At 48.7% G+C, this 18,982-nt stretch overlaps 2 long non-coding RNA genes across 4 annotated transcripts in view; one reads left to right on the forward strand and one right to left on the reverse strand.

The window, feature by feature from the left end:
- LOC140387986 (uncharacterized) overlaps positions 1 to 4,152 on the forward strand; it is a 177,008-nt gene extending 172,856 nt beyond the window's left edge. For all 3 annotated transcript variants that reach the window (XR_011934046.1, XR_011934049.1, XR_011934048.1), the window contains exon 4: positions 2,587 to 4,152. This is a non-coding gene — a long non-coding RNA (uncharacterized lncRNA). The remainder of the gene's footprint in view (positions 1 to 2,586) is intronic.
- The window catches only part of LOC140387992 (uncharacterized), a 171,664-nt gene extending 164,527 nt beyond the window's left edge, over positions 1 to 7,137 (reverse strand). Inside the window, exon 1 of the long non-coding RNA XR_011934050.1 lies at positions 5,958 to 7,137. This is a non-coding gene — a long non-coding RNA (uncharacterized lncRNA). The remainder of the gene's footprint in view (positions 1 to 5,957) is intronic.
- Between the last annotated feature and the right edge of the window lie 11,845 nt (positions 7,138 to 18,982).

Consider the following 18,982-nt stretch of genomic DNA (forward strand, 5'->3'; position numbering starts at 1 on the left):
TTCTGTGCCGTAAATGATTCAATGAGTGAAATCTAACATGGATGACGTAGGTTCAGCCCACGGGCGGGGGAAGTGGTGGGAAACCTACTGTTTAAACTTTTAAAAAATTCATTCATGGAATGTGAGGCCAACATTTATTGTCTATCTCTAAATTCCTTTGAGAAAGTGGTGGTGAGCTGCCTTCGTGAACCACTGCAGTCCATGTGGCATACACCCAGAGGGCTGAATGCTTTGGCCCCATCACAGAGGGGGTGGGGCTGGAAAATGCAGTGAGCCATTAAAAAGTCCACTGGTGTAAAATTCCACCCATAATGCTGTTAGGGAAAAAGCTCCAGGATATTCACCCGGCGACAGCGAGGGAATGGTGACTATTTCCAGCGCAGGATGGTGAATGGTATAAAAGGGAACGTCCAGGTGCCTGCTCTCCTTGTCCTTCTGGATGACAGTGATTGTGAGTTTGGAAGGTGCTGCCAAAGGTGCTCTTGATTAATAAGTGGATCAGGGGTTATGGGGAGAAGTCAGGGGAATGGGGATGAGTAAATATCAGCCATGATTGAATGGCGGAGCAGACTCGATGGGCCAAGTGGCCTAATTCTGCTCCTAGGTCTTATGGTCTTGGTGAGTTGCTGGAATGCATCTTGTAGATGGTACACTCGGCTGCCACTGTTCATCGGTGGTGGAGGGAGTGTATGGTGGTGGAAAGGGTAGCAATTGTAGTGATATTCAGATATCAATATATATGTTCACTGTATGTAAATGTAGTACAGTCATTTCAACAGTAGATGGCTCACAGTCAGATACTATAAGAACTGGTTTCCCGCCTTTTCTTTTTTTTAAAAGTTAGAATACCCAATTAATTTTTTCCAATTAAGGGGCAATTTAGCGTGGCCAATCCACCTAGCTTGGACATTTTTGGGTTGTGGGGGCAAAACCTACGCAAACGCGGGGAGAATGAGCAAACTCCACACAGACAGTGACCCAGAACCAGGATTGAACCTGGGACCGTGGCGCCGAGAGACCACAGTGCTAACCCACTGCGCCACCGTGCTGCCCATTTCCCACCTTTCCTAAGTCAGATGACATGATGATATGATTCAGAACAGTGAACAAGCAAAACATAGAACAGCTAGAGTGAGAGACGTTCGAGGTAGTTTGTTATAATAGTGTATAGTTATATAGTTATCTGTATGTTACTTTGATTCTTTATTGTTAGTTTAGTATTGAGTAAAAGGACTCATAGTTTATTATTTTATTACTCATTAAATAGTTCATCTTTCAGCAAGAAGACTGGTCATTTTATCATCCTGGTGGATTCAAGAGTAATATATATATTTTAGATGAGTCATTATTTAAAATATAACAGCAATCAATTGGCTTGCTTTGTCCTGGATGGTGACAAGCTTCTCGAGTGTTGTAGCTGCACTTAGCGAGGCAAGTGGAGAGTATTCCATCACACTCCTGACTTGTGCCTTGCAGGTGGTGGACAGGCTTTGGGGACTCTGGAGGTGAATTATTCCACACAGAATTCCTAGCCTCTGACCTGCTCTGGTAACTATGGTATTTAAATGGCTTGTTCAGTTCAGTTTCTGGTCAAGGAAACTCCCAGGATATTGATTGTGGGGTTGGGGTGGGGGTTCATAGATATTAATGCCATTGAATGTCAAGGGGCAATGATTATATTCTCTTTCGTTGTAGATGGTCATTGCCTGACCTTGAGTCTGACTCCCAAAACGAGAACCCTTTTGCGACCCTGTTCGCAACCGATAACTGAGGTGTCCAGATGATGTTTTAAAAGGAACTGCTTGGGAGAAAACGGTGTCCTTTCTGATGGAACCTGCAGCATGTTTTATGTTGTTTGTAGTGTTTTGTTAAATGTTGTATGCCAGACCAGAAAAAAAAAATTTCCACCGCCCCACACCCTTTCGGCCGAAACCTCTGAGAACTTATCCGCACACTCATCAGCAGAAACCTCTGAGGACTTGCCCACAGAGACTTGTTAAGGTCCCAGAAGCCAGTTCAGCGGAATTCATCTGTCGGCGGAAACACCGACCCCCCTTCATAACTGCCCTTCTGGTTCGAAGGTAGAACCACTACGGCAGCCCCACCACGATGACTACATTTCTTGCCCGTTCTTGTCGGTTGCTCAGGCAGTGGAGAAACGGCTTGGGACCCGCCCTGCCTGGGAACCCCCCCTCTGGTCAGCTACGCTCAGGTAGGGGAGACACGGCATTGGTAGCCGTCCTACCCGTGGACTCCATCCAACTCTTACCCGTCGCGGCCCATAGGCACCTCATTTTGGAAATTTTAGTTCAAAAAGTTTTGTTTCGTTTCAGGTAACCCTTAGGTTGCCAACCTTATGCTATTTATATCCTCAAACATTTGGATGGTAAACCGCACAGTCTGCGAGACGGCTCGCACTGGTTCAGTATTTGAAAGTGTGTCTTGTCAAAATTTGGTTTTTGAAAAAAAAATGAGGGAGTCACACATAGTGACCAATTATAAAGGGAGTAATGGCACTAAAGGACAGACAGACTATTGGACGATGTTAAACCAAGATAGTTACAGGCACGATGCTTGTTTCCACAGAACTCCAGAAGCTCAGGACCGGAGACGAGAAGGGAAGAGAAGAGAAGAGACGTGAAAGAAGACGCACCATGAGGACATCCTCCGGATTGTACATCATGATAATGGACATCTGGTTGCGCGTGAACGTGAACCCCATGACCTCAAGCCCCCCAGCCATTAATGATTCACTTCCCCACAGTACCCAGAGCCCAGTCACCAGCGACACCGCACCATCTTGGTGTGCCAGGTTTATAACCTGGTATTCCCTGTTCTACGTAATAGAAACCTTGTTGGTATTGGCGATACTCTGCTGCATCGTGCAGACTATGCGTCTGAGAAAATGGAGAAGGAGAGCCTACCGCGCCAGGTACCCCGGTATATAGGATCAGATCCCCTATTTTCAGATACAACCAGACCCCGACCCCCGCGATCTATAATAAAGAGCATTCATTTGCGGTTTGATTGTAAATAAAGAAATGTAAAGAAATGTTCATGAGCAATTGTACGATCCTGAGCTTGACTGCCAAGCCAGGAAAAATGTGTATAAACTGCTATGATTCTGTTTGTCTGGTTGAGGAAGTTAGAATAATGAAGTGTTTAACTGAGTGTTAGTGTATTAAGAAGAGTTAGAGGTTCCCATTTTTTTGTTTTGTAATGCATGTCCCTGTTTGACATAGCGCCCCTTAGAATTGTCAGTTAAAAATTTTTTTGCATAGTTATGGTCAGTGTAGAGGCCATGAAAGAAGTTCTCCCCAGGTCAGGGAATGGAAAGCAACGTAGTTATGTGATCCTTCACGCTTCGCGTTAGGATCACAAGGAGGGTGTGTAGCAACCTAAATTGGGCAACTCCCGATTTAAAATGGCGAATGGCAAAGGCTGATGGGAAAGTCAGCCAACAAGACAGAAACCGGCAGGTGCAGGTTTGCTGTGTATTAAAACTCTGCAAAAGGCCAGACAACATCGATACCAGCGACCATCACCATAACAATGTAGCAGCCATCTGCATACTGTTGAGCAATCCCCGGGAACAATAAGTAACATTTTGGACACACAAAGCAAAGCCAGACTCCGCGGCGCCAGCAGGAGCCTACACAAAGGAGGTGAACGAGCACCTCAAGACCGCCCATCGATCAGGGAACCGCTCCAGTATTGGAGAAATTGAACCAAGCGATTGGGACAAAGTCCAATCACTTGGGACCAGGTACAGGGTCCGCCCCGAAAGGCGGGAAGCCCCTGGGGACTATAAGAGTTAAGCCCCAAGTTCAAATCGCTCTCTTCACCTCTTCGTCCTGCCCGGGTCACCCAGCAACACAAACCAACATTGACCGTGACCGGTGCAGTGACCACCGAACGAAGTAAGTCTTAATTAAACGCTCGCTACGAGATAGGCGCTCCTAGCTACCAATCCGTACCAACTTCGAATCCCGCAGACTCAGAACCCAAATGAAAGGCCATTTGTTCCCCTGACCTGGTGGGCCAGTCCGAAGTTAAGTATAGGCCTGTTAGTTTTGGAAGTAGCTTAGACGTAAAATTTGTGCATGAGTAGCGATTACTGTGTATAATAAATGTGCTTTGATTCGAATCTTACTAATCGGTGTATTGGGTTATTGATCATTACTCGGACTTGAACCTCGTGGCGGTATCATAAAGATACCTGGCGACTCGAGAGCAAAGGTAATAAAACAGAGCAATTGAACCAAGGTGAAAGTTAGCAACAATGCTGCCTTGATGTCAAGGGAAGTCACCCTCACGTCACCTCTTTCAGCTCTTTTGTCCATGTTTGGACCAGGACTGTGAAGAGATCAGTTGCAATCAGGCAGGTAAGTGCGCAGAGTTGGGTCTCCCACAGAATTAAGTTCCTGTAGGGTGGAAATACTTGGCAGCTGCCTGCAAATCAGTGGCCAACAGATCTCAATTACAGGCAGTGTCACCAGGATTGGTGGTTGCTGCTGGTACTGCTCTGAGGCCTTCACCAGGGATCATCACTAGATCCTCAGGGACACGTGAGTGTGGCTGATTGTGAGTCATAGGGAAGGGATTATCAGAGAGAATTCAGATGAAAGGGAAAGAGAGTGGCTCACACGGGACATCCCCCTTTCCATATGATGGTGCCTCGATCAGGCTCTAAGTGCCTTTGAAAGAGAGAACCCCCTTGCCAAATGCTAGCAAACCCAAAAGTGTTTGCTGGACTGCCTTGAAGAGACACAAGGCACTCGTACAAGTTCAGGAGGATCCCTGAGCCACCATTAGATTCAGGGGTAATGGGCGGAATTCTCTGATAATGGGGTTACGTCCCCATGCCTGCGAGAAAACGGGCGCGAATCACTCTGGACTTTCCTGGTTTAAGTCCAGAGTGATTCTCCCACCTGAGGGGGGCTTGCAGGGACCCGGAGTGCTCTTCGCAGCTCCGGCTGCCAATAGTGCAGGGGCCCTGCACTTCCTCCAGGGGTCCGTACGCGCATGCCTACGGCAGCGGCCCCGCTCAACATGGTGGACCCACACCGCGGACCGGCACTGACAATAGATGCCCCCCCAGATCGCGCGCGCCCCCGACCGCGAGCCTGGGCATCCTGGACCCCCCCCCAGTGACGGATCCCCCCACCCCCCGCCAGGGCGGCTGTGGACTGAGTCCGCAGCCGCCACTCCGAGTGCCCGCCGGGTGGAACCATGAGTGAACCACGCTGGCGGGAACTCGGCCAGTTGCCGGCAGAGAATCGCTGCGGGAGCCTCTTTCAATGGCCCCGACGGGTGCCGCGTCGATCCGATTGGCGGTGATTCTCCGGTCGCCGATCGCGGGTCAGATGTCCATTCTCCGTCCCTCGCAGAGCGCGATTGCGCCGCGGAGGCTCGGAGAATCCCGGCCAACATCCTGACAAAACGGGGGTCAGTTTTCCCACCGGTGGGAATGTACCATGCAACCGTCCATCTAGCCCTGAGCAGGCTCCATTAAATAGCAGCCTATGGCTCCATGTGTAATATAGAAGATCTTCTAACCTATTTGAACAATAGCAGAGCAGCAAGAACAATAACAGTGTGCCACCTTTCACATTGAAGATGCCTATCACAGTCCTACTCAGCGATGCAATAAGTACCACAGGTGCTTATAGTGAATTTTCAATGAATGAGTGTTCACAGACAGAATTGAATGCAATGTATATAATAAACATTAAAAAAAACAAATACCATAAAAAATAAATGACCACTGTTACTCTAAGGTTACTGACAATATAGGATTATAGAAAAATGCTCTTGTTCAGTTTGCAGCTTTGTACATAGCCCAGTCACAGCTTCCCTACTGATCCTAAATCATAACCACGGGTTTTCATTTTTAAAATTTGTTAAATCCTGTTGGCTCAATACATTCCCTGCTGTTTACCCAAATAATACCTTACCTTGCTCCTATTCTTCAGGCCATCACAGAGAATGTGGTGAATATTCTCCCCAAGAAGAACATTTCATTTCATCATTTCCAGGAGCTCTTCACAACAGCTGGTGCTATTAACATAAAGATGCAGGCATCTTATACATCAGATGGTGCTGCTATCGGAACTTGCAACTACGCCAGTTGTCATCTGTTTCAGTACAGCAATTCACCTTGCTACAAACTGCAACTGCTATCACACATTAAAAGAAAATCAATGTGGCTCCTGGAGCCAGTAGTGATACTCTATGATGCTTACAATCTTGTGGTATTAGTAGAGTAATTTAGAGCTTGGCCCCAATTTATTGGTAGGCATGATATTGAAAATTGTTGATGAACTTACATTTCTCTAATCATTGTACTAATTGTTTTCTAATCACATTAGTATTATGCTTTGCCACTGGAGTTGATTTGTCGACCAGGAGCTTTGAATCGATATTGAGCATACCAAATGTATAATTACGGCAATGTTTTTGCCAGTTTCAAACCCACGACTGCTCATGAGAAAGGATGTCTCAAGCCCTTCGTCACTCCGAACGTGAAGAATTATTTTGGCAGGCTTCCAATGCTGTGAAAAAGTGGGATTATTTCAACGTTATGCAGGAAACACTGACAATTATATTGTCAAAAATCATGTAACTCTTTTGTTGAAGTATTAACAAGGAGGATGGAAATATTTCAATAAAAATGGATAAATGTGAATTAGACTTTGACATTTGAGATTAAATCTGCATAATTTGCATGTGTTGCATTTCAAATACATTCGTGTATAAATCATGATTTCATATAAATAGCCTCATCTGCATAGGAGAAGAATCCGCACAGAGTAAATGATTATCATTATCAAATGCAGTGAAGGGTTGGTACAGATAAAAGATGCAATTGGTCCTAATCCAATTTGAATGGAAAATTTAAGTCCTCCATTATTTATGAATATAGGTTGGTGCCAAAATGCCTCTTTATGGGAAAATAAAAGGTGCTAGACCTGAATATGAGGCATGTGAGATCTTTGCAAAGATGCTTCTTAGATTTATTCTTAGCCCGGTTCTGGGTGTGAATTTTATACACTGAATGGGCAATGCTATATTTTGTATGATTTTGCGTTATTACTGCAGCAGAAATGAACTTATGGTAAATTTAGCTGTCCAATCAAAGGCAAGGCCATGTCATGTGATTATTGATTATTTGATCTTTGTGAGTGAATTTAGCAATGCTACAAAATAATGGATAAAAAGTGAATGCAAAATTAACCTTGGAGAGGCTGCATCATTCTTAAAAGTATGAATGCATATCACTTCCAGTGGTGACAATGAGTGAGTGAGCTGCACATTCGGGGGCTCTCATTCCGGCGGGATTTGAGGACCTGGTTCCCCGGTTTTGCGGGGCTGTAAAAGGACGGCCATTGGGGGCTAAGAAGCGAGCAGAGCTGCATGGAACTGCGGGAGAGCAGAAAGTAGCGCAGACGGGAGAGGAAGGGACAAAGGCAAGGTGCAGGGGACGCTGACCCGGGAGCAAAGATGGCGGACCTGCGGACCTCGGACCCGGCGATCCAGCAGGTGCTGGAAAACATGCTGCAGGTAATAAAGAGCAGTTTTGAGTCATTGAAGCGGGATAACTTGGACCCACTTCAGAAGGCAGTGGATCAGCTGAACCAGGGACTGGATGCCCAGGACGAAAAAGTTAAGGAGCTGGGTGAGGCGGTGGAGGAGCAGGCGGACGCGCAGGCGATTGCTGCGTTAGAAGTCGACGGGTTGAAGGAGAGACAGAGAAGACTGCTGGACAGAGTAGAGGAGCTGGAAAATAGAGCCCGTAGACAAAATCTGTGGATCATCGGTCTCCCGGAGGGGGCGGAGGGAGCTGATGCTACAATGTTCGTTGCGAACCTGTTGATGCAGCTGATGGGGGCTGAAGCCTTTCCGCGACTGCCAGAGCTGGAGGGGGCACACAGCGTACAGGCGAGACAGGTGCGTCCGGGGGAGCCCCCCGTCCAATGGTGGTTAGGTTCTACATGTTTGTGGAGAAGGAGCGGGTGCTGCAGTGGGCAAAGAGCGCTAAGAGCAGCACGTGGAATAACAGCTTCCTTCGCATTTACCAGGACCTAAGCCAGGAGGTGGCCAGGTGGCAAGCAACCTTTAAACAAGTTAAGGGGTGTTGTTCAAAAAGCACATGAAGTTTGGTCTGCTCTTCCCGGCCCGTCTTTGGGTTACGCATCAGGGCCAACACCACTACTTCTCCGAGCCCGAAGAAGCGATGGACTTTGTGAGGGATCAGGGGCTGGTCCTGAAAAAAGCTAGGGTCCGAGAATTACTGTTTGAAGGGACGCCTACTGTGCCTGGACTGCAGGTCGACTGTTTACTGCTTTAAAGGTGCCTTGTAGTGTATTTTTTGTGGGCAGTTTTTGCATGTGGGGGGGTGGGTATCCCCTCTCCCCCACCCCCTCTCGTATGGTCTTTTTCCTTTTTTCTGTTGTTTTTTTTTTCTCTCCTTTTTTTTTCGTCTGTTGTTGGGCTCTCCGAGTGCGCTGGAGCCTGTATTGTAACAAAAGGGAGGCCGGTCAGCAATGGGGATTAAAGATGTTGGTTGGGGGCTTTTGTTTCATTTATGTCTATGGTTTTTATGTTTGTTTCGGATGGGGGATGTGTGGGTACTGGGTTATTGCGGTGTTATATAGAGATATATATTTTTTTGGTGCTCAGAAAGGGACGTGGGTTAACACTTTTCTGTGTACACAGCTAGAACTGTATTGTACCTGGAGCAGCCTCGCGTTGCTGTTTGATGTTTACATCTTGTTTGATCTTTCCCATCTTAGTGAGACTGCTGCAGTGGGTCGGAGTGGGGGATGGTGTGCTGGGGAGGGGGAGATGAGGTCGGGAAACAATGGAAGTGAGACAAGGGGGCGCCGGAGCGATGAGTCACCGGGCTAGCAGATTGGCTAGTCAAGGGAGTCAGGTGGGGGGGAGAATACAGCCATTGAATGGCAGGGGTGGGGTTATCGGGGGATGTTGCTAGGGGGGGAGGGGGGGGAGTTATTTTGCTGACCTGGGGGGGATCTGAAGTAGGTAATGGAGAGGAGGTCGGGGTGGAGGAAGCCAAGAGGCGAGCCAGGAATGGCACGGCGCATGGGCCGGGGGCGGGCCCAAGAAAGGTTATGGCTGACCGGTTGGGGGGGGGGGGTTGTGCCCCCCAACCAGGCTGGTCACCTGGAATGTCAGGGGACTAAATGGGCCAGTTAAAAGGGCACGTGTGTTCGCACATTTGCGGGCTCTAAAGGCGGACGTAATTATGTTGCAGGAGACACATCTGAAAGTGACTGACCAGACTAGGCTAAGGAAGGGCTGGATCAGCCAGGTCTTCCACTCGGACTTGGATTCGGGTTCAATTTGAGGCGGAGGGCGTAGTCGCAGACGGCGGGGGCAGATTCCTTATGGTAAGGTGCAAGCTGGAGGGGAGAAGAGTGGTGCTGGTGAACATATATGCGCCGAACTGGGACGACGTTGACTTTATCAAAAGAGTGCTGGGGAAGATCCCGGACCTAGACTCACGTAAGTTGATAATGGGGGGGGGGGGGGGGGACTTTAATATGGTCCTTGACCCGGGACTGGACCAGTCATGTCCCAGAACGGGCAGACTCCCAGCAATGGCAAGGGAGCTGAAAGGCTTCATGGAGCAAATGGGGGCTGTGGACCCATGGAGAGCCAGGCAGCCGACTGGAAGGGGCTACTCGTTTTATTCGCATGTTCATTAAGTATATTCTAGGATTGATTTTTTTATCGTGAGCAGGGACTGTGTAGGGGAGGTAAAGAATACGGAATACTCGGCAATCACTATCTTGGACCATGCCCCGCACTGGGTGGACCTGCAGGTCGGGGGGGCGAATTACCAACGCCCGCAATGGAGGTTAGATGTAGGATTGCTGTCGGAGGACGGGATATGTGAGACACTTTGGAAGTGTATGCAAAATTACTTGCAGGTGAACGATACGGGGGAGGTTTCAGCAGCGACCCTGTGGGAGGCGCTGAAGGCAGTAGTGAGGGGGGAGCTGATCTCAATTCGGGCTCACAGGGTCAGGGCGGACAGAGCAGAAATGGACAGATTGGTTAGGGAAATTCACCGGATAGACGAGGAGCATGCGGGGTCCCCGGGGGAGGACCTACTCAGGGAGAGACAGAGATTGCAGGCGGAACTGGGAGTGCTATCCACGAGCAGAGCCGTGGAACAGCTTAGGAAGGCAAGGGGTGTGGTGTATAAGCATGGGGAGAAGGCCAGTAAATTGCTAGCGCAGCAACTCAGGAAGAGGGAGGCGGCCAGGGAAATAAAGAGAGTGGTTGATGGGGAGGGGAGCAGAGTGGAGGACCCGGCAGGACTGAATAAGGTATTTCGGGACTTCTCTAGTAAGCTGTACACTTCAGAACCCCCGGAATAGCCGGAGGGGATGAAAAGGTTCCTGGATGGACTAACCTTCCCAAAAGTAGGCAGGGGACTAGTGGATGGGCTGGGGGCCCCGATTAGAGTGGAGGAGGTATTGGGGGGCCTAAAGGCCATGCAGTCGGGGAAAGCCCCGGGACCGGATGGGTACCCAGTAGAGTTTTACAAGAAGTTCTCAGAGATAGTGGGACCGGTCCTGACAAGGGTTTTTAATGAGGCAAGGGACAGAGGGACCCTGCCACCGACGATGTCGCAAGCCACCACCTCGCTCATACTGAAGCGGGACAAGGACCCGGAATCCTGCGGGTCATACAGGCCAATCTCCCTGATCAATGTGGATGCCAAGCTCCTGGCCAAGGTCCTGGCGAATAGAATTGAGGACTGCGTACCGGAGGCGATTGGGGACGATCAGACAGTGTTTGTGAAAGGCAGGCAGCTGACAGCTAACTTGAGAAGGTTGCTTAATGTGATCATGATGCCCCCGACGGGCAAGGAGGTGGAGCTAGTGGTGGCAATGGATGCTGAGAAGGCCTTCGACCGGATGGAGTGGGGCTATTTGTGGGAGGGGCTTGGACGGTTTGGGTTCGGGGAGGGACTGGTTAATTGGGGCAGACTTTGTACCAGGCCTCAAAAGCTAGCGTTAGGACGGACAGGATAATGTCAGATTATTTCAGACTACTAGAAGGGCTTGAGGTTCATAAGGAGAAGGTGTTAGCTATTCTGGAAAGTGTGGAAATATATAAGTCCCCTGGGCCGGATGGGATTTATCCTAGGATTCTCTGGGAAGCTAGTGAGGAGATTGCTGAGCCTTTGGCTTTGATCTTTATGTCATCTTTGTCTACAGGAATAGTGCCAGAAGACCGGAGGATAGCAAATGTTGTCCCCTTGTTCAAGAAGGGGAGTAGAGACAATCCCGGTAACTATAGACCAGTGAGCCTTACTTCTGTTGTGGGCAAAATCTTGGTAAGGTTTATAAGAGATAGGATGTAGAAACATCTGGAAAGGAATAATTTGATTAGAGATAGTCAACACGGTTTTGTGAAGGGTAGGTCGTGCCTCACAAACCTTATTGAGTTCTTTGAGAAGGTGACCAAACAGGTGGATGAGGGTAAAGCAGTTGATGTGGTGTATATGGATTTCAGTAAAGCGTTTGATAAGGTTCCCCATGGTAGGCTACTACAGAAAATACGGAGGCATGGGATTCAGGGTGATATAGCAGTTTGGATCGGAAATTGGCTAGCTGGAAGAAGACAAAGGGTGGTGGTTGATAGGAAATGTTCAGACTGGAGTCCAGTTACTAGTGGTGTACCACAAGGGTCTGTTTTGGGGCCACTGCTGTTTGTAATTTTTATAAATGACCTGGAGGAAGGCGTAGAAGAATGGGTGAGTAAATTTGCAGATGACACTAAAGTCGGTGGTGTTGTGGACAGTGTGGAATGATGTTACAAGTTACAGAGGGATATAGATAAGCTGCAGCGCTGGGCTGAGAGGTGGCAAATGGAGTTTAATGGAGAAAAGTGTTAGGTGATTCATTTTGGAAGGAGTAACAGGAAGACAGAGTACTGGGCTGACAGTAAGATTCTTGGCAGTGTGGATGAGCAGAGAGATCTTTATTTCCATGTACATAGATCCCTGAAAGTTGGCACCAAGGTTGAGAGGTTTGTTAAGAAGGCGTACGGTGTGTTAGCTTTTATTGGTCGAGGGATTGAGTTTCGGAGCCATGAGGTCATGTTGCAGCTGTACAAAACTCTGGTGCGGCCGCATTTGGAGTATTGCGTGCACTTCTGGTCGCCGCATTATAGGAAGGATGTGGAAGCATTGGAAAGGGTGCAGAGGAGATTACTAGAATGTTGCCTGGTATGGAGGGAAGATCTTATGAGGAAAGGCTGAGGGACTTGAGGCTGTTTTCGTTAGAGAGAAGAAGGTTAAGAGGTGACTTAATTGAGGCATACAAGATGATCAGAGGATTGGATAGGGTGGACAGTGAGAGCCTTTTTCCTCGGATGGTGATGTCTCGCACGAGGGGACATAGCTTTAAATTTAGGGGAGATAGATATAAGACAGATGTCAGAGGTAGGTTCTTTACTCAGAGAGTCGTAAGGGCGTGGAATGCCCTGCCTGCAACAGTAGTGGACTCGCCAACACTAAGGGCATTCAAATGGTCATTGGATAGACATATGGACGATAAGGGAATAGTGTAGATGGGCTTTAGAGTGGTTTCACAGGTCGGCGCAACATCGAGGGCCGAAGGGCCTGTACTGCGCTGTAATGTTCTATGTTCTATGTTCTACACTGCAGGACCAGACAGGAGTGCCCACTCTCCCCGTTGCTGTTCGCGCTGGCCATAGAGCCGTTGGCGATGGCTTTGAGAGCGGTGAAGGGGTGGAAGGGAATGACTGGGGGGGTGGAACATAGGGTCTCTCTCTATGCGGACGACCTGCTCCTGTACGTGTCGGACCCACTGGCCGAGATGGAAAATATACTGGAAACATTGAGGAAGTTTGGCCGGTTTTCAGGGTACAAATTAAATATGGCCAAGAGTGAGATGTTTGTGGTGCGGGCAAGGGGCCAGGAGAATAGACTGAAGGAGCTGCCATTTAGGCTGGTGGAGGAAAGTTTCCGGTACTTGGGGATAGAGGTGGCATGAGACTGGGGCAGGTTGCATAAGCTAAATTTGACTCGGGTGGTGGAACAAATGAAGAGGGAGTTTCAGAGATGGGATGCACTCCCGCTGTCACTGGCGGGGAGGGTGCAGACTGTAAAGATGATAATCCTCCCAAGATTCCTGTTCGTCTTCCAGTGCCTCCCGATCTTTATCCCACGGTCCCTCTTCAAAAGGGCTGGCAAAATCATCATGAGCTTTGTCTGGGCGGGAAAATCCCCGCGGGTGAAGAAGGCGATGCTTGAAAGGAGCTGCAGCGAGGGGGGACTGGCATTGCCGAGTCTGATCAACTACTACTGGGTGGCTAACATAGCCATGATAAGGAAGTGGATGGTGGGTACGGGGTCTATCTGGGAGCGAGTGGAGGCGGCTTCGTGCAGGGGCACCAGTTTGGTAGCCCTGGTCAAGGCTCCCCTACCGCTGTCGCCAGCCAGATACTCTACCAGCCCGGTAGTGGGGGCGGCCCTGCAGATATGGGGCCAGTGGAGGAGGCATGTAAGGGGGGTGGGTGCGTCTGTCTGGGATCCAATATGTGATAACCATCGATTCGCCCCCGGGAATATGGATGGAGCGTCTCGAACATGGCGGCGGGTGGGGGTGGGGAGGGTGGGCGATATGTTCCTGGAGGGGAGCTTTGCGAGTTTGAGGGGCTTGGAGGAGAAATTTGGGCTGGTAAGGGGAAATAACTTTAGGTACTTACAGATGCGGGACTTTGTACGCAGACAGGTCCCATCCTTCCCACGCCTCCTGCCAATAGGGATCCAGGACAGAATAGTCTCTAGAGGGGAAGGAGGAGAGGGTAGAGTCTCGGATATCTACAAGGTGCTCATGAAGGGGGAAGAGTCCCAGACGGAGGAACTGAAACTCAAATGGGAGGAGGAGTTTTGCGGGGAGATGGAGGACGGGCTGTGGGCGGAAGCTCTAAGTAGGGTAAACTCAACCGCAGCATGTGCCAGGCTTGGCCTGATTCAATTTAAGGTCCTAAACCGGGCCCACATGACGGTAGCTCGGATGAGCAAATTCTTTGGGGTAGAGGACAAGTGCACTAGATGCGCGGGACGACCAGCGAACCATGTTCACATGTTTTGGGCATGTCCTCAGCTTAGGGGGTACTGGGAGGGATTTGCGGATGTCATGTCCCGGGTGCTGAGAACAAGGGTGCTGATGAGTCCAGAGGTGGCAATTTTCAGGGTTTCGGAAGACCCGGGAGTCCAGGGGGAGAAAGAGTCAGATGTTCTGGCCTTTGCTTCCCTGATAGCCCGGCGGCGAATACTGCTGGCATGGAGGGACTCAAAACCCCCAAAGACCGGACTATGGCTTTCGGACATGTCAAGTTTTCTGGGTATGGAAAAATTAAGTTCGCCTTGAGGGGATCTGTACTGGGGTTCGCCCGAAGCTGGCAACCATTCATCGACTTCTTCGCGGGAGAGTGAATGTCAGCAGGGGGGGGCGGGGGGGGGGGGGGGGGGGGGGGGAGGAAGAGTGGGGGGGGGGAGATTAGAGTAGAGTCGGAGGGATAAATAGGCAGGTAGTGTCTCGGGGAGAGGAGCGGGTATGTGCAGTATGGTTTGATTGAAGTATTGGTTTTATATTGATGTTTGCATATTTCTGTTATCTGTAACTGTTTACAATGCCAAAAAATACCTCAATAAAATTGTTTGTTAAAAAAAAAGTATGAACGCCTATAGATGATAACAAAGCTATTAGGATTCAGGACATGGAAGGAGAAAAGCAGAGACCAGCTCTGGCACACCTAAAGATTCTATTGAGCCTGTCATTTTAACACATTTCAAACTTGCCATCAGTTACTCCAAGAAAGTTACACATGTTGTCAGTTATAGCTAAATATTTCAGTTTGTATCTATCTTCATTATTTCTTCAAATGTCCAATCTGCTTCTTCTCCTTTATAAACATGCATATGTTCAGATTTTATTTTCATTGATGAATGCAGCAAGCAATGGCAGTCACATGTTGCTTGCTGCCATTTGTAATCCTTGTGGAAAACGATGGAATGTTTAAGGTTTCTGAACCTGCCTTTGTGATATTGGATGAAGAAAAGCCCAGCGCTCCACCAGCTAAATTAATTTTTCTCCCTCGGTTTCCCTTATATTGTTTGATTCCCAGTTGATATTGGAAAAGTTAAAAAGTCTCCTACTATTATTGTCCTCTTGTTCTTACAGGCATAAAGTTGCTGCCATATTTGCTCTTCTATCTCCCTGTCACAATTTAGGGGTTTTACATATAGATTACATAGAACATACAGTGCAGAAGGAGGCCATTCGGCCCATCGAGTCTGCACCGACCCACATTAATCCCTCACTTCCACCTTATCCCCGCAACCCAATAACCCCTCCCAACCCAACCCTTATGGACACTACGGGTAATTTAGCATGGCCAATCCACCTAACCTGCACGTCTTTGGACTGTGGGAGGAAACCGGAGCACCCGGAGGAAACCCACGCGGACACGGGGAGAACGTGCAAACTCCGCACAGACAGTGACCCAGCGGGGAATCGAATCTGGGACCCTGGCGCTGTGAAGCCACAGTGCTAATCACTTGTGCTACCGTGCTGCCCCTGTAGTATATTCTCAGAAGTGTGACTGACCCTTTTTTATCGCTAAGTTGAACCCATAAAGCCTCATTTGTTGACCCGTTTAGTATATCATCCCTTCTCACAACTGGAATGGACTCCTTAACCATTAGTGCTACTCCCCCTCCTTTTTATCCCGCCCTCTCTCCTCCCTGAAAACCCTGTATCCAGGGATATTGAGCTGCCAATTTTGCCCCTATTTCGTCAGGTTTCTGTTATAGCAATGACATCCTTCTGCCATGCATCTACCTACGCAACCGGGCAGCATGGTAGCACAAGTGGATAGTACTGTGGCTTCACAGCGCCAGGGTCCCAGGTTCAATTCCCCACTGGGTCACTGTCTGTGCGGAGTCTGCACGTTCTCCCCGTGTGTGCGTGGGTTTCCTCCGGGTGCTCCGGTTTCCTTCCACAGTCCAAAGACATGCAGGTTAGGTGGATTGGCCATGATAAATTGCCCTTAGTGACCAAAAAGGTTAGGAGGGGCTATTGGGTTATGGGGATAGGGGGAAGTGAGGGCTTAAGTGGGTCAGTGCAGACTCGATGTGCCGAATGGCCTCCTTCTGCACTGTATGTTCTATGTTCTAAGGCTGTTCTGTGAATCTCCCTGGAAAAGGTGAGCAAAGTTTCACTTGTGACACCTGTGAAGGAGGGAAAATACACCAGCAGTCATGGCTGGTGAGTCAAGCACTGCTCTTTTCTCAAGCACGTTGCTCCCATAACCTTCTGCTGCAATTTTCAGCCAGAATTGGCTTTTTACATGTTGAATTCTCACTTTGATGCACCAGAGCATTATCCCTCCATTTTAGGTTTCACCATCCCAATGGATATGAAAATGAGCTGATCCAGGAAAATTTAATGTTACTAGCTTGCCAGACCATAAATAGGCTGATTTTTTTCCATTGTTGTAAAAGTCAGGGCACATATCACAACAAAGTTCATTGGCCATGCATCAACATTGCAGGGTTAATCTTGCATAACATTGCGCGAAGTAAGTGCTCAGTCAGCTTTATTGCAATTAGCCAATCAGTACAAATAAGCTGTCCATCTTGCTTTTTCACGAGGTCCTGTGGCAGAGCAGGTAGTGTCCCTGCCTCTAATTCTGCATTCAAGTCCTCCCCAGCACTTGATGCCGAGGAAGGTGTGTTTATAATGTGGCCAAACAGGTTTAATATCAAGCTGCAAATCCTTCCAACACATACATGCCACTGGCAGATGGTAAGAGCAGGAGGAAAGCAATGTAGTGGAAAGGAAGTTGGAGCTTCAACTATCACTACCCATTGCTCCAGTGTCTAAAAGTGCATGTTGCCACAGCAACGTGGACTCCCTGAACGATCAGTAACATACCACAATTTGTTCCTTACACCACACTTGGTCTAAGCATAACCTCCTTTCTCCTGTTTCAGCACTTGCCCCAGATACAACCTGAGAAACCAGTGACATGAGAATTGGTGGGCGACATCTGTGCTATGAAAGCTCATGAAACTCAGGTGATCTTATTCTCATGGACGATTGCACCAATGAGGGAGGTGCCAGCTCTGGAGGCTTCTGTGTGGCCCCTGCCTAGGCAACTTGATGTTATAGCCTGTAGTCTCTAAGCTGCAGGGAGAATTCCTGCCATGCTCTTTTGCCCAGAGAAATGGCAGCATTATGCTGGCAAGATTGATCTGAGATCATTTGTAGATAGTCTAGTATTACTTGATGCAGCTACTTTTTGATGTACAAAGGTTCTTGCAGCACCACTGACGTGCAGGCTGTTGTGTTAAGTAATTTGGAATAACACAAGCTGCCACTTGATGCAGTTTTGAGTAAAAGATGCTCCACGCTTTGAAGTAAGTTCAATGTGTTTTATTGAACTATTAGCACAGTTCTCAATGAGTTTGACTCTCTGCTAATCTAAATGTAGTAACTCAGTCTAACCGAACCAGCCTTGCTCTTAGGGCAGCATGGTAGCACAAGTGGATAGCACTGTGGCTTCACAGCGCCAGGGTCCCAGGTTCGATTCCCTACTGGATCACTGTCTGTGAGGAGTCTGCACGTTCTCCCCGTGTCTGCGTGGGTTTCCTCCGGGTGCTCCGGTTTCCTCCCACAGTCCAAAGACGTGCAGGTTAGGTGGATTGGCCATGATGAATTGCCCTTAGTGACCCAAATGGTTAGGAGGGGTTATTGGGTTACGAAGATAGTGTGGAAGTGGGGGCTTAAGTGGGTCGGTGCAGACTCGATGGGCCGAATGGCCTCCTTCTGCACTCTATGTTCTATGTTCTAAGCTTCGTGCTGGGGTGTGATGCTGAGGATACACCCTGTCTCATTCTGTAGATGTTGGTCTGTGGAAAGAGGTGGGGTGTGAGTGCTTCATCCCTTTTATAGTGAGATACCACCCCTGAGTGTTCTGGCTGCTCATTGGTTGTGTCCTATTCTATCTGTTATTTAGCTGCATGCTTGCATATCATGACATCTCCCCTTTTTTATGTTTATTTTTTATTTTTTTATTTTTATTTTTATAAATTTAGGGTACCCAATTCACTTTTTCCAATTAAGGGGCAATTCTGCATGGCCACTCCACCTACCCTGCACATCTTTGTGTTGTGGGGGCAAAACCCATACAAACACAGGGAGAATGTGCAAACTCCACACGGACAGTGACCCAGACTGGGATCGAACCTGGGACCTCAGCGCCGTGAGGCAGCAGGGCTAACCCACTGTGCCACCATGCTGCCCTTTTTTAATGTTATGTTGGCGTATGTGAATGTATTTACACGTGAATGAGTCTGTCTAACGTGACTAATGGAGGACAACAGAACAGAACAAACTAAACAAACGTTCACAAGTCCAGTCTCTGAGGCTTGCGTCTGATCCTGGTCATCCACCGGAGAGCTGTCGGAGGGGATGACGGCGCCTTGACAGGCGAGATGGAAGCCTGACTGGTGGCGACATGGTGTGAGGTATCAAGAGGTGGCAATTCAACATCTAGAGGAGAAAGTTGCGGGCAAGCAACTTTGCGCAGTGCCTGTTGATTCCTACGCACAATGGAGCCATCAGCCATATGTACAACTTAAGAGAGGGGCGCGGCCTGTCGAACAACGACAGCCGGGGCAGACCACCTACCATCCGGTATCTTGAGCCTGGCATTGTCTGCCGGGGATAGCACGGCCAGACGGAGGCATGGGTATCATAGCCCTGCTTTTGACGGTCTCTGAGCTGCTGCATCTTCTGCAGCACCAGGAAGGTGATCCAGGTTGGGCAGGTGTATGGCTGGAAGCGTCATCCGCAGGTCCCTGTTCATCAGGAGTTGAGCCGGCGACATGCCAATGGATAATGGA

Source organism: Scyliorhinus torazame, chromosome 2 (genome assembly GCF_047496885.1).
Source record: "Scyliorhinus torazame isolate Kashiwa2021f chromosome 2, sScyTor2.1, whole genome shotgun sequence".
Lineage (NCBI taxonomy): Eukaryota > Metazoa > Chordata > Chondrichthyes > Carcharhiniformes > Scyliorhinidae > Scyliorhinus > Scyliorhinus torazame.